Here is an 18,839-nt window from a genome sequence, read left to right as displayed (position 1 = left end):
GGCTCCTTAGTTGCAGCACGTGGTCTCCTTAGTTGCGGCAGGCAGGCTCCTTAGTTGTGGCATGCAAACTCTTAGTTGTAGCCTGCATGTAGGATCTAGTTCCCTGACCAGGGATCAAACCCAGGCCCCCTGCATTGGGAGTGTGGAGTCTTATCCACTGAGCCACCAGGGAAGTCCCCATAAAAGAACTTAATATTGTTCCTGGAGAATTTTTCATTTTTAGTTAGACTTTATCTCAAAGGGCCAGTCAGGATGTTAGCCACCAAATACTCCGCCAAATAATGAAACTAGTTTTCCTGATGAGGAGCATTAGCTGGTATGATCCATCTGGATGCCAAAGCACATCCTCTGTGCCAGAATAAAAGATAATTTTGGTTTTGGCATAATTATTAATTAGCTGCTTTTTCTGGAGTAATTAGAAGCAGGTTCAGCTGCTTTCTAAGGGCATGTAAGATGATACTATCTTCCTATTTATTCTGGTAGGAGAGTATTTGCCCAATTCAACCAAAATTTTCAGGTCTTAAATTACAAAGGAGGTGGACTAGATCCATGTCTGCCTTTACTCACTTTAAAATAGGCCTTGCTCTTCCTGCCTGTTTATATTCTCTTTGTGACAGGATACAAAGGACCTGAAAGAGCACTGGGAACCTTGGATCTCTTTTGGGCCATATGGTTTGGTCTAGATAGTTCTTGTCTGGAATCCCAAGCCAGTGACACAGATAATAAATGCTACAGAAACCCTTACACTGTTTTAAGTGATAGGAGAAACAGAGTACTTATATGGACAGTGTTAAGACCCAAATCAGACCTTGTGGTAGGGTTCTATCCCGAGAGCCCTAGGCTTACCATTTTTGGGGTGGGGGCAGGCGAAAGCATTTGGAGAAGGGATACAACCAAAGTTGATGGTACTTTTTCTTTCTGAGATAAACCAGAAGTCATGAACTGGTAGCCCATGAGCCATGTTCACAGATAAGTTTTATTTGTCCTGCTCAGTGCTTTTAAAATGTATGCACTAGTTACCATTTAAAACTCAGGGAATTCATGTAAAAATCAGAATTTCCAACTGTTTTTCAACCATCAGAAGATATTGGCAACTCTGGGTTCTTACTTCTGTGCTTCAATTACGATCTGGAGATGAATAGCAGCGTGCCCCCTTTACATGGGGCACTGCCCCAGTGTTGCTTTTCATACAGCAGCTTCACTTGTTTCTTTTACTTGCCTTATCCCTGTAAGTCTTTGCTTTATGACCTCTATACTTTGGGTGTATTTGGCAAGGACCAAACCTGAAGAGTTAAAATAGAATTCTGTAAGATTTGAGGCCCCCTGCTCTTCATCCCTGAGTTCCCCTCTTGAATGCTCTAATAGCCCTCTATACTTTTCCTTCATAGCTACAGTTTGTAGCTAGTTATTTATGTGATTCTTTGGTAAATGTCAGTCTCCTGTACTATGAGCTGCACAAAGGCAGAGACCTGTTTTGCTCTTAGGTATATCTCCAGCATTTAGCACAATGCTTGACATGTGGTAAATGCTTAATACATATTTGATGAACAACTGAATGTTTCTTAGCTTATTTTGGTTGGTCAAATGTCCTCCAACCACAGTGGTTACAGTTTCACCAGTGGAGGACCTATAAACATTGGGTGATTATCACAGGAGAATATTCTGAGCGAGAGCTTACTGGGGCATTACTGGGGATTGGTGCCTTCATGCTACCTGTGATTAGAGCTAATTCAGGACCAATTATGTCTCAGGATTTAAGCTTCTGCTGGGCCTTATGGCTAAGCTCAAGTTCCTCCATTAAGGTCTGCTAATGTATGGTTAGTGGAAGAAGGTTTCAGAGAGTTGCAAACTCCTGGAAGGACAAAAGACTGCCCATTGTATATGAAAGATGCTTGCTTTCTCTTAACTTTCCGAGTATCTATCCCGATCTCACCATTCCATGCCTTCAGGGAACATTTACCAAATGCCTCCTGTGGACCAGCCCACAATGCTGGTTGCTAAGGATGCAATGATGAAGAAGATACATGTCCTTATAGTCTAGTGTGGAAGAAAGCAAACAGAAAATTTCATATGATAGATATAAATACAGAGGATGTGTCCCTAATCCAGGCTTTGTGTGTGTGTGTGTGGGGGGGGGAGAGAGAGAGAGAGAGAGAGAGGGAGAGAGGGAGAGAGGGAGAGGGAGGGAGGGGAGGGGGGAGTTGTCACTTCCTTGGTGACACAGTGGTTAAGAATCCACCTGCCAATACAGGGGACACGGGTTCGAGCCCTGGTCCAGGAAGATCCCACATGCCACGGATCAACTAAGCCTGTGTGCCACAACTACTGAGCCTGCACTCTAGAGCCCGCGTGCCACAACTACTGAGCCCATGTGCCACACTACTGAAGCCCGCGCGCCTAGAGCCCGTGCTCCGCAACAAGAGAAGCCACCACAATGAGAAGCCCGTGCACCGCAAAGAAGAGTAGCCCCCGCTCACGGCAACTAGAGAAAGCCTGCGCATAGCAACGAAGACCCAACACAGCCAAAAATAAATAAATAAAATAAATAAATTTACTTTAAAAAGTATATTATTAAAGGATGAGTGGGAATTAACTAAGCAGTGGGGAAGAAGCTGATGTACGTGGCATACTAGATAGTTTTATGTGTAAAGGTTCAGAAGCAAGAGGAAGCATGGCTGGCCCCTTCAGAGCAGTGTAGGAGTTTAGTATTGCTGGAACACAGTGGAGGTTGGGGGAGTGAAAGCAGATCTTTGGACCTTGATGGTAGGCCAGTGAAAAATATAATATGCAGGCAAGGTGGAATGGTGGATAGAGCAGTAGCTTTGGATTTTTCAGGCTTCAGTTAAAATTCTAGCTCTGCCACTTGCTTTGCTAGCTGGTTAACTTCAGACAATTCATTTGACCATGCCATGCTGAGTCTCAGTTTCCTCATATTATAAAATGGGGATATCTGGGCCTGGGTCAGTTGTTCTGTTCCTTTTCTTAGCCAAATTATTATATCTCCTTCAGATTGCTTTACTTCCCACCTACCCACATCCATCTCCTTAAACAAATGGCAGTTCCTCAAAAAGTTAAACACAGAATTTCCATATGAGCCAGCAATTCCACTCTTAGGTATATACCCAATAGAATTGAAAACAGGGACCCAAACAGATACTTGTACACCAGTGTTCGTTGCAGCAGTATTTATAAGAGCCAAAAGGTGGAAACAGCCCAAGTGTCCACCAACAGATGAATGGATAAACAAAATGTTTTTCCATGCAGTGGAGTATTCAGACTTAAAAAGGAGTAAAATTGTGATACATGCTACAATATGGATGAACCCTGAAAACATTATGCTAGGTGAAATAAGCCAGCCACAAAAGGACAAATATTGTATGATTCCACTTGTATAAGATACCTAGAATAGGCAACATAGAGACAGAAAGTATAGAGGTTACCAGGGGCTGGGGGCAGGGAGGGATGGAGAGTTATTGCTTAATCGGTACAGAGTTTATGTTTGGGGTGATGTAAAAGTTTTAGAAATAGATAGTGGTGATGGTTTTACATTATGAATGTAATTAATGCCATTGAAGTACAATTAAAATGGTTAAAATGGCAAATTTTATCTTACATAGATTTTACCACAATAAAAAAATTCCCCAGAAATTTATTCTCTCATAGTTCCTGAGTCCAGAAGTCTGAAATCAAGGTGTCAGCAGGGTTAGTTTCTTTTTGGAGGCTGTGAGAGAGAATCTGTTCCATGCCTCTCTTAGCTTCTGGTGGTGCTGGCGATCCTTGGAGTTCCTTGGCATGTAGATGCATTACTCCAGTCTCTGCCTCTGTCTTCTCGTGGCATTCTCCACTCTGTCTGTCTCTCTGTGTGCAAATATACCTCTTATAAGGACACCATGTTGGATTAGGGCCCACCCTTATCCAGTATGACTTCATCTTAACTTGATTACATCTGCAAAATACTCTATTTTCCCAAATAAGGTCACATTCACATGTTCCAGGTCAACATGAAATTTGGGGGGATACTATTCAACCCAGTAGGAAGCCACTGCTGTGAATAAAATCTTCTGGGGTAAAGTACATAGAGTCAGAAGGGCAGAAGGGCAATGACAACAAAAAGATCCTTGGAAATATCAATGTTTATATGGGGACAGGCAGAGGGGGAGGAATCCAAGATGCAGACTGAGAAGGAATGGTTAGAGAGGTAGGAAGAAATCCAGGAGAGAGTGTTGTGTGCCACTGTACCCAAGGAGGAGGGAAAAGTTAACGAGGGGGATGATGGTTAGTGGGTTTTTTTGGGCACGCATTACTGGCATGCAGGATGTTACTTCCCCGACCAGGGATCAAACCCTCACCCCCTGCAGTGGAAGCGTGGAGTCTAAACCACTGGACCACCAGGGAAGTCCCATGGTGGTCAGTGGTTTTATTTATTTTTTATTTTAAAAAACATTTATTTATTTATTATTTGGCTGTGCCAGGTCTTAGTTGCAGCACGCGGGATCTTCGTTGCGGCGTGCGGATCTTTAGTTGCGGCATGTGGGATCTAGTTCCCTGACCAGGGATTGAACCCGGGCCCCCTGTATTCGGAGCTCGGAATCTTAGCCACTGGACCACCAGGGAAGTCCCTCAGTGCTTTTAACTGCAGCAGAAAGGTCAAGAAAGACCAAGAAGTGGCCACTGAGTTTGGCAATATGGAGGTCATTGGTGCCTTTGGTGAAAACAGTTGCATTAGGGTGCTTGGGTAAGAAGCCAAGTTGCAGTGTGTTGAGTTATGACTCCCAGTTATGTGTGCCTTTGAACTGAGAGGCAGCAGTCTATGGGCAAAGCAGGCCCCGTTTTTTTTGACCCACCACCCAGATTCTATTATTAACATTTCACTATATTTGTTTTTATCACATATCTACTGTACCAATCCATCTCATTTTTTGGATGCATTTCAAAGTAAGTTGCAGACATCAGGATATTTCCTCCTGCTTCAGCATACTTACCATTAACTAGATTTCAATATTTTAGGTTTTTTTTCTTTTGAAGTAAAGTTTACATACCAAGAAATGGACACACCTTAAGTGTACATTTATTGAGTTTTGACAAATGCATACACCTGTGTAACCCAAACCCCTGTCAAGGTATAGAACATTATCATCACCCCAGAAAGTTCCCTTATGCCCCTTCCCAGGCAATCCCCACTCCCACCTTCTACCTCCAGAGGCAACCACTGCTCTGATGTTTTCTACCACAGATTAGTTTTGCCTATTACAGAACTTCACGTAAGTAAAAAAAATCAAACTGCTTCTACTTTTATACCTGGCTTCTTTGGCTCAGAATAATGTTTTTGAAATTCATACATGTATGAACTTATGCATGCTTTCATACATATGGTAGTTCATTCTTTTCTGTTATCGAGTAGTATTCTATTATTTGAATATACCACAGATCGATAATTCAAGCTGATGGACAGTTGGGCTGTTTCCATTTTTTGGCTATTAAGAGTAAAGCAAGGGGACTTCCCTGGCAGTCCAGTGGTTAAGACTTCGCCTTCCAAGGTACAGGGTGTGGGTTCAGTCCCTGGTCGGGGAGCTAAGATCCCACATGCCTTGGGGCCAAAAAAACCAAAACATGAAGCAGAAGCAATATTTTAACAAATGCAATAAAGACTTTAAAAATGGTCCACATCAAAAAAAATTTAAAAAAAAAAGAGGGCTTCCCTGGTGGCGCAGTGGTTAAGAATCTGCCTGCCAATGCAGGGGACATGGGTTCGATCCTTGGTCTGGGAAGATCCCACGTGCTGTGGAGCAACTAAGCCCGTGGGCCACAACTACTGAGCCTGTGCTCTAGAGCCCATGAGCCACAACTACTGGGCCCACGTGACACAACTACTGAAGCCCGTGGTCCTAGAGCCCATATGCTGCAAGAAGAGAAGCCACTGCAGTGAGAAGCCCATGCACTGCAATGAAGAGTTGATGGCAACGAAGACCCAATGCAGCCAAAAATAAATAAATTAAAAAAAAATTTTTTTTTAAAGAATAAAGCAGTGTAGGGGGGTTTTGTTTGTTTGTGGTATGCGGGCCTCTCACCGTTGTGGCCCTGCCCGCCCCCCCCCCCCGTGGAGCACAGGCTCCGGACGCGCAGGCTCAGCGGCCATGGCTTACGGGCCCAGCCGCTCCGCGGCATGTGGGATCTTCCCAGACTGGGGCACGAACCCGTGTCCCCTGCATCGGCAGGTGGACTCTCAACCACTGCGCCACCAGGGAAGCTCTGTTCATTTGTTTTTTATTCTTAGATGTCCATCTCACAAATGGGGCTAAGCAGGGGAAAGCTAACTATTAAATAGTTAGTAATACTTGCTATTTGACTGAAATGTGGACCATATTCTCTTCTAATTTATCCCAGAGGTTGCTATTTAATAATAAGTTTGTATTTATAAGTTATTATTATAAATTATTTTCCACTTTGGTTAAAATGATCACCCCTGGAAGTAAGGCCAAAAGGTGGCCATCTTCCCAGTCTAGTTCTGTGATGCAGGGGTGTGTGTGTGTGTGTGTGTGTGTGTGTTTTGGTTGCGTTGGGTGTTCATTGCTGCACGCGGGCTTTCTCTAGTTGTGGTGAGCGGGGGCTACTCTTCGTTGCGGTGCACGGGCTTCTCATTGCGGTGGCTTCTCTTGTGGAACATGGGCCTAGGCGTGTGGGCTTCAGTAGTTGCAGCACGCAGGCTCAGTAGTTGCAGCATGCAGGCTCTAGAGCGCAGGCTCAGTAGTTGTAGTGCACAGGCTTAGTTGCTCTGTGGCATGTGGGATCTTCCTGGACCAGGGCTCGAACCCGTGTCCCCTGCATTGGCAGGCAGATTCTTTTTTTTTTTTTTTTTTTTTGCGGTATGTGGGCCTCTCACTGTTGTGGCCTCTCCCGTTGCGGAGCACAGGCTCCGGACGCGCAGGCTCAGCAGCCATGGCTCACGGGCCCAGCCGCTCCGCGGCATGTGGGATCTTCCCGGACCGGGGCATGAACCCGCGTCCCCTGCATCGGCAGGCGGACTCTCAACCACTGCGCCACCAGGGAAGCCCGGCAGGCAGATCCTTAACCACTCTACCACCAGGGAAGTCCTAGTGATCCAGGTTTTGATGGACCAGTTTCCAATACTGGCATTCAGGTCATCTGCAGTGTTTTTTTTTTTAATATTTATTTATTTATTTGTTTGTTTGTGCCAGGTCTTAGTTGCGGCAGGTGGGCTCCTTAGTTGTGGCTCGTGGGCTCCTTAGTTGCGGCTAGCCGGCTCCTTAGTTGCAGCATGTGGGCTCCTTAGTTGAGGTAGGTGGGCTCATTAGTTTTGGCTCGCAGGCTCCTTAGCTGTGACTCACTGGCTCCTTAGTCACGGCACGCAGGCTCCTTAGTTGTGGCATGCAAACTCTTAGTTGCGGCATGCATGTGGGATGTAGTTCCCTGACCAGGGAACGAACCCGAGCCCCCTGCATTGGAAGTGTGGAGTCTTAACCACTGCACTACCAGGGAAGTCCCCATCTGCAGTTTTTATGTCAGCCACACATGTTTTATTGATTTTGATTGAGAATCAAAAGACTTAACCAATTGTGTATGATGTATCCACATGCGTCTTGAGAAGGGGACTGGATACATAGAGATGTGTCAGTGAGCTCCTTATGAGGGGGCTGGATCAGGATAGGGGAACTGAGTTCTTTTTAAAAAATTTTTATTGGGCTTCCCTGGTGGCGCAGTGGTTGAGAGTCCGCCTGCCGATGCAGGGGACACTGGTTCGTGCCCCGGTCCGGTAATATCCTACATGCCGCGGAGCAGCTGGGCTCGTGAGCCATGGCCTCTGAGCCTGTGCGTCTGGAGCCTGTGCTCTGCAATGGGAGAGGTCACAACAGTGAGAGGCCCGCGTACCACACACACACACAAAATTATTGAAATATAGTTGATTTACAATGTTGTGTTAGTTTCAGGTGTACAGCAAGATGATTCAGATATATATATCTGAATTAGATTCTTTTCCATTATAGGTTATGGGAACTGAGTTCTTGTGGGAAGGACAGCGATAACTCTACTCACATGGACTGAGATTAGCAAGACCAGGCTCCTATACCACTACCAGAGGCCCTGTGGCTGGTGGTCAGGTTAGAAAAGAGCAACTTCTGGTTGCTTTGCAAGTGAAGCTGATAAAGTTTTATTGGGTTGGGGTCTTTGCATTTAGTTCCCTGTCTTGTCACATTCCAGAAGAACATCATAGGGAATGTTCCAAAGGGCCCTCCAGATTAGGGAAAACCTAGTGCCTGGCTCTGCAGTTTAAGCTTGTGTCTTTTCAGCTGCTGATTTGCAAACACTGCTTTGTTTAGCAGGGCTTAGCTTTCTGGCATATAGGTATAGCATGGCTAATTGGTTTCTCCTGGTAGGAAAACTTTGCAGCATCTAAGCCTGGCATTCCCTCTGTGGAGAGGAAATGCTTCGCAAGGTATCAGGCAAGGAATGGAAAGGTGGAAGATGGGATGGGATTGTTGAGATGTTAGTTGGCTGTGGTTGAAGATTTTTGCATCCGGGGAAACAGAAAGTACTTTTGGGCAGAGATGGTTTTAAATGGCCACTTGGGCAGGATTTCTTAAGGCAAAGATCTTTAGGATGGGTTAGGACCCAGGGAATTAGCCGCTGGGCAGTTCTGCCAATGCAAGGGTAGCTTTGCAGGTACAGGACTTGTAGCCTATGTTTAATGGTTGTGTCTTTTTCCTCCAGGAGTTGTTTGTATACAGTCTTTCCATATGTCCTTTAAAGCGTTCCTTAAAGGGAACCATATTCTAGGCATGTAATTTAGGGTACAATCATTAAAATGTAAAGGTTTTTGTTTTGTTGTCCCTTGCTATGGAATTAAAACTCTCTTTTGGGTTGACAGTTTTGCATCTGAATAGTTCTTTAACATGTAAGCATCTTTTTAAAACTATTAAATTTTGGAAAAAGTGTTTGAGCCCATGAAGTATTAGCTGAGTTCTCCAGATCATTAGGGATCCTATGCATTATAGATGGACACATGATTGCAGTGGTAGTAAAAATGACATGTTTTCCTTCCAAGCCCAGGATTGAAGGGTAAGTGGCTAAATCAAACTGTATTACAGAAAGCATTGTAGTCTTGTAAATAACGAGATATCCAGAGCAGTGCTATAAAAAGCAGATTTCATTTTTTTCCTCCGATTCCATTATAGGGAAAGAATACCATCCTAGGTCCAACTTTGTTGTTGGAGAAGACAGGGTGGAGGGGAAGAGCTGAGATGCAGTATTAGATCTGCTAACTAGAGTGTTCCAGGGACTGGGAAGGTAGTTTGGCTGACAGCAGGGGGGTTTGACCCAGCCAGAAAGTGGTGGTGTCCAACGAATACTGAAAATTCCAGTTGTGGTTCAGGCAGAAGGTTGACAAATGTGGGAGTTCCAGAGGATGGGTAGAAAGAACTCAGTAGTATGATTCTTGGGCTGGTGGTAAGAAGTCTAGGCAGGCAGTTGCCATTTTAGAGGTTGGTGCATGATTATGGGGACTCTGGCCAAAAACTAGGGTTCAGGGGCAGCACTTTTCTCTCTGGGGAGGAGGCCTGGCTGGAGTTAGAAGCCCAGGCCTCATAGGGGTTCAGGATACTGGGTAGATGACCGGTTTGGGAACTTGGAGACAATCTAACAGTAATAAAAAATGACATAGACCAAGGCAGAAGACCAGTTATCCAGGTGAAGACACCCTGGGGGTGGGAAGGGCCAGGACGAAAGGGAGAACACTGAATGGGTTCAGGGTCTGGCTCTCAGGTAGAGGAGCCTAGTGGTCACCACTATGGCATCACGTTCGAGATCGAGTAACGGGGAATGTAGCTTAATTCTAAAGCCCACCAGAGTAGGGGAGGTGGGCAGCTAACCTGCCAGGGTAGGAATGGCAGAGTTTTGTAGCCAGTGGGCTCTTTTCTTCGTTTCTTCATCTTTTCATTCACCTGACTTTTTTTTTTTTTTTTTTTTTTGCTGTACGTGGGCCTCTCACTATTGTGGTGTCTACTGTTGCGGAGCACAGGCTCCAGACGTGCAGGCTCTGCGGCCATGGCTCACGGGCCTAGCCGCTCCGTGGCATGTGGGATCTTCCCGGACCGGGGCACGAACCCATGTCCCCTGCATTGGCAGGCGGACTCTCAACCACTGCACCACCAGGGAAGCCCTCAGTCACCTGACTTTAATGAGTGTCTGCTCTAAGACCTGATCCCTACCCCTGTTATCAAGGAGTTCACAGGCAGGTACACAAGCAGGCAGATACACAAATGGATAATTTTTTTAAACAAACTTTTAATTTTAGAGTAGTTTTAGATTTACAGGAATATCACAAAAATAGTACAGAGAGTTCCCATATACCCCACACCTAGTTTCCCCTATTGTTAACATCTTACATTCGTTTGGTACATTAATTACAGTTAATAAACCAATACTGATACATTATTATTAACTAAATCCATACTTTATTTGGATTTCCTTAGTTTTTACCTAATGTCCTTTTTCTGTTCCAGCATCCTATCTAAGACACCACATTACATTTAGTCATCTGTCTCTTTAGGTTCTTCTTGCCTGTGACAGTTTCTTAGACTTGCCGTGTTTTTGATGACCTTGACCGTTTTAAAGAGTACTGATCAGGCAGTTTGTAGACTGTTCCCCCAGCTGGGATTTGTCAATGTATTTTCTCATGATTAGACTGGGGTTTTTGGTTTGGGGCAGGGTTGGGGGGAAGACTACAGAGGTAAAGTACCCTTCTCATTAAATCGTACCAAGGGTACGTACTACCCACATGACTTACCACTGTTGATGTTGACTGTAATCACCTGGCTGGGGTACTGTTTGCCAGGTTTCTTCAGTTTATTTTATTTTTTTTGGTTTTTGGTGGGTTTTTTTTTTTGGCTGCACTGCATGGCTTGTGGGATCGAACCATGCCCCCTGCAGTGGAAGCTGGAATCCTAACCACTGGACCACCAGGGAATTCCCAGTTTCTTCACTTTAAAGTTACTCTTTCCCCCACTGCACCTTTCCATACTGTACTCTTTGTAAGGATGTTACTACATGCACTCCACAGCTAAGGAGCAGGAATTATGCTCCATCTTCTTGAGGGTGGAGTATCTACATAAATTATTTGAAATTCTTCTGTATGGGAGATTTGTCTTATCTCCTATATGTATTTATTCACTCATTTATATTAGTATGGACTCATGGATATTTATTTTATACTTTAGGTTATAATCCAGTACTACTTTATTTTGTTGCTCAAATTCTTCGAGCTATGACCATTGGGAGCTCTTTCATTTGGCTCCTGTCTGTCTCTTTGACATACTCCCATCATTGTGGTGTGTTGTTTGTTTTTTTTGTTTGTTTTGAGCACTTCCTTACTTTCTGACAGTACAAGATGCTCCAGGCTCATCTTATAAATTTTTTTTTGAATTTTATTTTACTTTTTATACAGCAGGTTCTTATTAGTTATCTATTTTATACATATTAGTGTATATATGTCAATCCTAATCTCCCAATTCATCCCACCACCACCACACCCTGCCCCTGCCACTTCCCCCCACTTTGGTGTCCATACGTTTGTTCTCTACATCTGTCTCTCTTTCTGCCCTGCAAACCGGTTCATCTGTACCATTTTTCTAGGTTCCACATATATGCGTTAATATACAATATTTGTTTTTCTCTTTCTGGCTTACTTCACTCTGTATGACAGTCTCTAGATCCATCCACGTCTCTACAAATGACCCAGTTTCGTTCTTTTTTATGGCTGAGTAATATTCCACTGTATATATGTACCACATCTTCTTTATCCATTCATCTGTCAGTGGGCATTTAAGTTGCTTCCATGAGCTGGCTATTGTAAATAGTGCTGCAGTGAGCATTGGGGTGCATGTGTCTTTTTGAATTATAGTTTTCTCTGGGTATATGCCCAGTAGTGGGATTGCTGGGTCATATGGTAATTCTATTTTTAGTTTTTTAAGGAACCTCCATACTGTTCTCCATAGTGGCTGTATCAATTTACATTCCCACCAACAGTGCAAGAGGGTTCCCTTTTCTCCACACCCTCTCCAGCATTTGTTGTTTGTAGATTTTCTGATGATGCCCATTCCAACTGGTGTGAGGTGATACCTCATTGTAGTTTTGATTTGCATTTCTCTAATAATTAGTGATGTTGAGCAGCTTTTCATGTGCATCTTGGCCATCTGTATGTCTTCTTTGGAGAAATGTCTATTTAGGTCTTCTGCCCAGTTTTTGATTGGGTTGTTTGTTTTTTTAATATTGAGCTGCGTGAGCTGTTTATATATTTTGGAGATTAATCCTTGTCCATTGATTCATTTGCAAATATTTTCTCCCATTCTGAGCGTTGTCTTTTCATCTTTTTGTATGTAGTTTCCTTTGCTTTGCAAAAGCCTTTAAGTTTCATTAGGTCCCATTTGTTTATTTTTGTTTTTATTTCCATTACTCTAGGAGGTGGATCAAAAAAGATTTTGCTGTGATTTATGTCAAAGAGTGTTCTTCCTGTGTTTTCCTCTAAGAGTTTTATAGTGTCTGGTCTTACATTTAGGTCTCTAATCCATTTTGAGTTTATTTTTGTGTATGGTGTTAGGGAGTGTTCTAATTTCATTAGTTTACGTGTAGCTGTCCAGTTTTCCCAGCACGACTTATTGAAGAGGCTACCTTTTCTCCACTGTATATTCTTGCCTCCTTTATCAAAGATATCAAAGATACAATAGCCAGGAGATGGATACAACCTACGTGTCCATCATCGGATGAATGGATAAAGAAGATGTGGCACATGTATATAATGGAATATTAGCCATAAAAAGAAACGAAATTGAGTTATTTGTAGTGAGGTGGATGGACCTAGAGTCTGTCATACAGAGTGAAGTAAGTCAGAAAGAGAAAGACAAATACCATATGCTAACACATATATATGGAATCTAAGAAAAAAAAATGTCATGAAGAACCCAGGCTAAGACAGGAATAAAAACACAGACCTACTAGAGAATGGAATTGAGGATATGGGCGGGGGAAGGGTAAGCTGTGACAAAGTGAGAGAGTGGCATGGACATATATACACTACCAAATGTAAAATAGATAACTAGTGGGAAGCAGCCGCATAGCACGGGGAGATCAGCTCGGTGCTTTGTGACCACCTAGAGGGGTGGGATAGGGAGGGTGGGAGGGAGGGAGATGTGAGGGGGAAGGGATATGGGAACATATGTGTGTATGTGACTGATTCACTTTGTTATGAAGCAGAAACTAGCACACCATTGTAAAGCAATTATACTCCAATAAAGATATAAAAAAAACCCCAATGCAGCCATAAATAAATCAATAAATAAATCAATAAATAGATTAATTTAAAAAAAAGAATGAGTTCATTGAGGTAAGCTTGGTGAAAGGAGAGGAGTGTACTCCAGAAAAGATGGGGTGAGCTTACGCTTTAGAGGTCATAACACTGTATAACGGGCATAAGGGGTTAAAATAAAATGTTTGAGGCAGGAGGTGGCAGAAGTTAAGGCAGGGAGGTCAGCAGTTCCTGGCTGTATCAGTCAGGGCTTGGAATGCCAAGCTAAGGAGCTTAAACTTCATTCTGTAGGCCATAGGAAGCCACTGAAGATTTTTTTTTTTTTTTGGCTGCTTTGGGTCTTGCTGTGTATGGGCTTTCTCTAGTTGTGGCGAGCGGTGGCTACTTTTCGTTGTGGTGCTCGGGCTTCTCATAGTGGTGGCTTCTCTTGTTGCGGAGCACAGGCCCTAGAGCACACAGGCTTCAGCAGTTGCGGTGCGTAGGCTCAGTAGTTGTGGCTCGTGGGTTGTAGAGCGCAGGCTCAGTAGTTGTGGCGCACGGGGTTAGTTGCTCTGTGGCATGTGGGATCTTCCCGGACCAGGGATCGAATCCGTGTCCCCTGCATTGGCAGGCGGATTCTTAACCACTGCGCCACCAGGGAAGTCCCAAGATTTTTGTTGTTGTTGTTAACAGCTTTGTTGAGGTATCATTCTCATACCATACATTTCACTGATTTATAATATACAATTTAATAATTTTTAGTATATTCACAGAGTTGTGCACCCATCACCACAGTTAGTTTTAGAACATTTTTATCACCCTGAAAGAAATTCCTTACCCTGTAGCCATCATACGTACCACCCCCAAGTCCATGAATCCCCCAGCACCCCCAGCCCCTGGCAACTACTAATCTACTTTTTCTGTGAATTTGTGTGTTCTGGACATTTCATATAAATGGAATCATAAAATGTGTGGCCTTTCGTGACTGGCTTTTTCTTTTGGATGTATAGTTGATATACAATATGTAAATTACAGATGTATGATATAGTGATTCACAATTTTCAAAGGTTATACTCCATTTATAGTTATTATAAAATATTGGCTATATTCCCTGTGTTGTACAATATATCATTGTAGCTTATTTTATACCTAATAGTTGTACCTTTTAATCCCCTACCCCTATATTGTCCCTCCCCCATCCCTCTCCCCACTGGTAACCACTAGTGTGTTCTGCATCTGTGAGTGACTGGCTTATTATTTCATGCAGCTAAATGTTTCCACGACTGATTCATGCTGTAGCGTGAATCAGTATTTCATTCCTTTTTATGGCTGCATAATATTCCATTGTGTGGATATACCACATTTTAATCTATTCATCAGTTGATGGACATTTGTGTTATTTCCCCTTTTGGCTTTGTGAATAATATAATACTGCTATGAACATTCATGTACAAGATTTTCTGTGATCAAATGTTTTCATTTCTCTTGAGTATGTACCTGGGAGTAGAATTCCTAAATCACATGGTAACTCTATGTGTAACTTTTTGAGGAACCGACAGACTAATTTCCAAAGCAGCTGCACCATTTTACCTTCCTACCAATAGTGTTATAGAGTTCCAGTTTTTCCACATTGCTCTCAACACTTGGTATTTTCTCTCTGTTTGATTCTAGCCATCCTAATGGGCATGAAGTGGTATCATTGTGATTTTGGTTTGCATTTCCCCTGATGACTAATGATGTTGAGCATCTTTTCATATGGTTATTGGCTATTTGTATATCTTCTTTGGAGAAATGTCTAGTCAGATCCTTTGACCACCTTAATTGGGTTATTTGTCTCTTTTTTTTTTTGGCCATGCTGCGCAGCTTGTGGGATCCTAGTTCCCTGACCAGGGATCGAACTCGGGGCCACAGCACTGAAAGCACTGAGTCCTGGCCACTGGACCACCAGAGAAGTCCCTATTTGTCTTTTAATTATTGAGTTCTTAGAGTTCTTTATATATTCTAGGTACAAATCCTTTATCCAGGTACAAGATTTGCAAGTATTTTCTCTCATTCCTTGGGTTGTCTTTTCACTTTCTTCATGGTATCCTTTGAAGCACAAAAGCTTTTAGCTGTTTTTTAAAAAATATTTATTTATTTATTTGGCTGTACCAGGTCTTAGTTGTGGCATGCAGGCTCTTCAGTTGTGGCATGCATGTGGGATCTAGTTCCCCGACCAGGGATCAACCCGGGTCCCCTGCATTGGGAGCGTGGAGTCCTATCCACTGGACCACCAGGGAAGTCCCCAAGTTTTTAGCTTTTATGAAGCCTAATTTATTTTTCCCTTTGGTTGCTTGTGTGTTTGGCATCATATCTAAGAAACCATTGCCAAATCCAAGGTCATGGAGATTTATACTTATATTTTCTTCTAAGAGTTTTATAGTTTTAGCGCTTATATTTAGGTCTTTGATTCATTTTGAATTAATTTTTGTGTATGGTGTGAGGTTGGGGACTACTTTCATTCTTTTGCACATGGGTATTTAGTTGAAAAGACTATCCTTTTCTCAGTGAATTGTTATGGCATCCTTTCAAAATCTTATCAACTGTAAACCACTGAAGAATTTTAAGCAGAAGAGTGACGATTTCTTTTATGTTTTAAGACAATATCACTGGCTGCTATGTAGAGAATGTATTGGAGGGGCCAAGAGTGGATGTAGGGAGACCAGTGAGTAGGAAGTTGCAGTTATCCAATCCAGAGATGATGGTGACTTGGACCACAGTAGTAGTAGAGATGGGAGAGAAAGACACAGGTTATATTTGTTTTTGTTTGTTTGTTTTTTAACATCTTTATTGGAGTATAATTGCTTTACACTGGTGTGTTAGTTTCTGCTGTATAACAAAGTGAATCAGCTATACATATACATACATCCCCATATCTACTCCCTCTTGCATCTCCCTCCCACCCCTCTAGGTGGACACAAAGTACCGAGCTGATCTCCCTTTGCGATGCAGCTGCTTCCCACTAGCTATCTGTTTTACATTTGGTAGTATATATATGTCCATGCCACTCTCTCACTTCGTCCCAGCTTACCCTTCCCCCTCCCCGTGTCCTCAAGTCCATTCTCTCTGTTTGCATCTTTATTCCTGTCCTGCCCCTAGGTTCTTCAGAACCATTTTTTTTTCTTTTTTAGATTCCATATATATGTGTTAGCATATGGTATTTATTTTTCTCTGACTTACTTCACTCTGTATGACAGTCTCTAGGTCCATCCACCTTGCTACATGTAACTCAATCTCATTTCTTTTTATGGCTGAGTAATATTCCATTGTATATATGTGCCACATCTTTTTTTTTTTTTGCGGTACGCGGGCCTCTCACTGTTGTGGCCTCTCCCGTTGCGGAGCACAGGCTCCGGACACGCAGGCTCAGCAGCCATGGCTCACGGGCCTAGCCGCTCCTCGGCATGTGGGATCTTCCTGGACCGGGGCACGAACCTGTGTCCCCTGCATCGGCAGGTGGACTCTCAACTACGGCGCCACCAGGGAAGCCCTGCCACATCTTCTTTATCCATTCATCTGTCAATGGACACTTAGTTTGCTTCCATGTCCTGGCTATTGTAAATAGAGCTGCAGTGAACATTGTGGTACATGACTCTTTTTGAATTATGGTTTTCTCAGGGTATATGCCCAGTAGCGGGATTGCTGGGTCATATGGTAGTTCTATTTTTAGTTTTTTAAGGAACCGCCATACTGTTCTCCATAGTGGCTGTATCAATTTACATTCCCACCAACAGTACAAGAGGCTTCCCTTTTTTCCACACCCTCTCCAGCATTTATTGTTTGTAGATTTTTTGATGATGGCCATTCTGACTGGTGTGAGGTAATACCTCACTGTAGTTTTGATTTGCATTTCTCTAATGACTAGTGATGTTGAGCATCCTTTCATGTGTTTGTTGGCAATCTGTATATCTTCTTTGGAGAAATGTCTATTTAGGTCTTCGGCCCATTTTTGGATTGGGTTGCTTGTTTTTTTGATATTGAGCTGCATGAGCTGCTTGTATATTTTGGAGATTAATCCTTTGTCAGTTGCTTCATTTGCAAATATTTTCTCCCATTCTGAGGGCTGTCTTTTCATCTTGTTTTTAGTTTCCTTTGCTGTGCAAAAGCTTTTAAGTTTCATCAGGTCCCATTTATTTTTGTTTTTATTTCCATTTCTCTAGGAAGTGGGTCAGAAAGGATCTTGCTGTGATTTATGTTATGGAGTGTTCTGCCTATGTTTTCCTCTAAGAGTTTTATAGTGTCTGGCCTTATAGTTAAGTCTTTAATCTATTTTATTTTTGTGTACAGTGTTGGGGAGTGTTCTAATTTCATTCTTTTACATGAGTTGTCCAGTTTTCCCAGCACCACTTACTGAAGAGACTGTCTTTTCTCCATTGTATATTCTTGCCTCCTTTATCAAAGATAAGGTGACCATATGTGTGTGGGTTTATCTCTGAGCTTTCTATCCTGTTCCATTGATCTATATTTCTGTTTTGACACAGGTTATATTTGGAAAATAAAGTTAGTAGGGCTTGGGGGACTGTTGGCTAAGGGGTGAGGTGGTTAAAAAGAGGGAGAAGTCAAGGATGACTCATATCTGGTTTGGAGATCAAGGATGATCTTTCTATTTCTAGCTTATATGGCTAAGTGGATGGTAGTGTCATTTATTACCACACAAATGGGGAAGCATGTTTATTTATTTATGCATTCATGCATGCTGTACCAGGTCCCAGTTGTGGCACACAGGATCTTAGTTGTGGCATGCAGCCTTCTTGGTTGCAGCATGCAGACTCTTAGTTGTGGTATCCATGTGGGATCTAGTTCCCCAACCAGGGATCGAACCCGGACCCCCTGCATTGGGAGCACAAAGTCTTAGCCACTGGACCACCAGGGAAGTCCCGAGAAGCACGTTTTAAGAGGGGAAATAATAAGTTTAATTTGGGATTAATTGAATTGGAGGTGCATGTGAAACTTTCAAGTGGAGATGTCCAGAAGGTAATTGGAATATGGGTCTAGACTAGAGCTTGAGGGCAAGCCCTGGGTTGGAGAAAGTGCTTTAGGAGTTATGAGCACATAGGTGGGAGTGGAACCTCTGGGAGACGATGAGGAAAGAGTAAAAGGAGTGAGAAGAGGGCCCAGGACTGAGCCCTTGCGGAGGAAGAATAGGAGCCTAAGAAGGACACAGAGAAGAAAGGGCCAGCGATGGGGGAGGAAACCAGGTGGAATCTACAGGAATTTGGTGGAAGGAGGGAATTGTAAGGAGAGAGTAATCAATAGTGTGAATAGAGGTCCAGAAAAATAAGGTCCGAGAAGTGCCCATGTATCTTCCTGTTTCGATGCTCCCACAATATAGGTTGGTTGGTTTGTTACTGTATGTGCAATAACCTTTCCACATACATTTCCTACAACTAATGCGTGAAGTTGTTACTGGCAGTGTCTGGTGGATATTTGTGTCTTCTTAAGTGGTGCCAGCTTTCATTGGCATCTTCTGTGCTCATCTTTCCCATCCTGAATTGAGGATATTGAA

At 43.1% G+C, this 18,839-nt stretch overlaps 1 protein-coding gene across 3 annotated transcripts in view; it reads left to right on the top strand.

The window, feature by feature from the left end:
• The window catches only part of ERCC6L (ERCC excision repair 6 like, spindle assembly checkpoint helicase), a 50,532-nt gene that overhangs the window by 27,351 nt on the left and 4,342 nt on the right, over positions 1-18,839 (top strand). The window contains exon 1 of one of the 3 annotated variants that reach the window (XM_079909648.1): positions 8,040-8,117. The exons of the other annotated variants lie outside the window; for them this stretch is intronic. The gene's annotated coding sequence lies outside the window, so the exon portion shown is untranslated. Of the gene's footprint in view, positions 1-8,039; positions 8,118-18,839 lie in introns of those variants that run through there. 3 annotated transcript variants of the gene reach the window in all.

The sequence above is a fragment of the Stenella coeruleoalba genome (genome assembly GCF_951394435.1).
Source record: "Stenella coeruleoalba genome assembly, chromosome: X".
In the NCBI taxonomy this organism is placed as follows: domain Eukaryota; kingdom Metazoa; phylum Chordata; class Mammalia; order Artiodactyla; family Delphinidae; genus Stenella; species Stenella coeruleoalba.
Note: the sequence above shows the minus strand (reverse complement) of the source record. Positions and strands in the feature narration are given on the sequence as shown.